Source organism: Tenrec ecaudatus, chromosome 2 (genome assembly GCF_050624435.1).
Source record: "Tenrec ecaudatus isolate mTenEca1 chromosome 2, mTenEca1.hap1, whole genome shotgun sequence".
Taxonomy (NCBI): Eukaryota; Metazoa; Chordata; class Mammalia; order Afrosoricida; family Tenrecidae; genus Tenrec; species Tenrec ecaudatus.
This window is the reverse complement of record NC_134531.1, coordinates 164,731,426-164,733,722: the sequence shown is the minus strand read 5'-3', so window position 1 is coordinate 164,733,722 and position 2,297 is coordinate 164,731,426. Positions and strand designations below refer to the sequence as shown.

At 44.5% G+C, this 2,297-nt stretch overlaps 1 pseudogene; it reads left to right on the top strand.

Moving 5' to 3' along the window:
* Positions 1-1,231: 1,231 nt before the first annotated feature.
* On the top strand, positions 1,232-1,648 carry LOC142441081 (PAT complex subunit Asterix pseudogene; annotated as a pseudogene).
* The last annotated feature ends 649 nt before the right edge of the window (positions 1,649-2,297 follow it).

Below are 2,297 nucleotides of genomic sequence, written 5' to 3'. Positions count from 1 at the left end.
GAAATGTCTGCGACTAGAGAAAGGACAGGCCTTTCTGGAGCGCCTTTTCTAAGCAAGCGCCGTGCTCCCGATGGAACACACTTTGACTCTAGGGAAATGTCCAAATGAACAGAGACATTGGCTAACTTGGGGGCGGGGAGTGGGGGACACCTGGTTATGGTAATGCTACTTGGAAGGAGGTGGCATTTGACCAACACTTTGAAAATTCTTTTTTTTTCTTACCTACTCCCCAACTTTGAAGATTCTTAGGATTAAATTATTTCCTATTTATAAAAGTGACTCATGAGCTTTACATAATTATTGGTAAAGACAGAATGTCAAGAGGAAAAATCACTCTTATTTACCAATCATATCAATGTTCTGTGTTCCTTCTAATTTTATTTTACTCCATCGACAGGTATACAGGTTTTTATCCATTTACATGGTCCTTCTCAATCTAGGTATGTCATCTTATATTTTTAAAAATTATATTTTATGTTTAAAATTTAAATATACTATGAGGGTGTTCTATACCCAATAACACTACTGCTAAGAAGAATCCAACAGGTGTGAGGGGGGAGGGGAGTAAAAAGAGGAGCTGATACCAAGGACTCAAATAAAAAGTAAGTGTTTAGAAAATAATGATGGCAACATATGTACAAATATGCTTGATGTAATTGATGTCTGGATTGTTATAAGAGCTGTAATAGCCCCAATAAAATGATCTTTAAGGAAAAAAGGGGAAAAAAAGAATAATCCAACAGAAATACATACATATCCTCTTATCCCCAAACAAACCAACAAACATGTATTCACAGGACTCTTAAAAAAAAGCCTCAAACTGGAAACAACCCAATTGTCCATTAATAGAATGGGTTAATAAACTGTGGTATATTCACAACTTAAAAACTATATGACAATGAAAAGAAACTTGTTACCTCAGCTGCTCAACTTTCAGCCAAATAATAGAAAGGTCTACGAAGTGGCCAGAAACTCCAGGGAAGTACACATCCTTGAGATCAATCAACCAGAGGCGCTCCAAAGGGCAGCATTTGTCCAGGGCACTGGGCACAGAAGGAAAGGAGGGCTCGGGAAAGCCGTACACACAGGAAGGAAGAGGGATCAGTGCTGCTACCTTGAGGGGATCGCCGCCCATACCCTGCACAAAACCTGCATGTGCTACTGAAGGGAAAACCAATGTGCTTTGTAAACGTGCGCTCAAATCACAATTTAAAAAAAATTTAAGGGAAGCTGCCGCCGCGCCGCGGACGGGGTGCGTCCCAGCCTTCCACTCGGCTATGTCTGCGAACAATATGTCGGACCCACGGAGGCCCAACAAAGTGTTGCGGTACAAGCCTCCGCCGAGCGAGTGTAACCCGGCCTTGGACGATCCGACGCCGGACTACATGAACCTACTCGGCATGATCTTTAGCATGTGCGGACTCCTGCTCAAGCTGAAATGGTGTGCTTGGGTGGCTGTCTACTGCTCCTTCATCAGCTTGGCCAATTCCCGGAGTTCAGAGGACACCAAGCAGAGGATGAGTAGCTTTATGTTGTCCATCTCGGCGGTGGTGATGTCCTATCTACAGAACCCTCAACCCATGACGCCCCCCTGGTGATGCCAGTCTTGAGGGGTCGCATCCTGCGCCCCCCCTGTATTTCCTTCCGGATTGGCCTTTGACTGTTGTCTCGGGCTTCCGTGGCTAGGGTGGTCTCAGGTCTCTCTCAGCTGAATGGAGGGAACCTAGCCCCTTCCCTGGGCTCCCCTCTGCTAGGATGCAAGGAGACGATCCTAGGCCTACCGACATGCGTGCCCTTCTGCCACCTGCTGCCTGCTGCCGATGGAAATGCGGCCCGTGTCTCTGGGCAACTTTTCCTGTTGAAATAAGTTAATAATAAAGTTGTTTTTTCCACTCTAACCAAAAAAAAAAATTTAAGAGAGGAAAAGCAACTACTGATTTATATCATAAGAGGGGAAAAAAAAGTCTCTAAAAGGGAAAGTTGAGCAAAAGAAGCCAGACAGAAACCGTATAAATCCACTAGTTTGAAGTGCAGAGTCTGGCGAAGCCCCTCCGTGGTGTAAGAGATCAGGTCATGCTTACCTCGGGGGTAAGTGCCTTCACCACTCATCAAGGTGTACATTTATGTTTTATGTACTTTTCTATATGTTTTTCTGGCCAGTAAAAACACATGTTAATGAATTCACTGAGGTAAGAGATGGCTGAGAATGTGACTTTGAATGGAGTCCACAGCACAAAGAGTGGGAAGACGTAAGCCCGTGTAGGAAACGGAAAACAGCCCAGCTTGCTTGCAAGGTT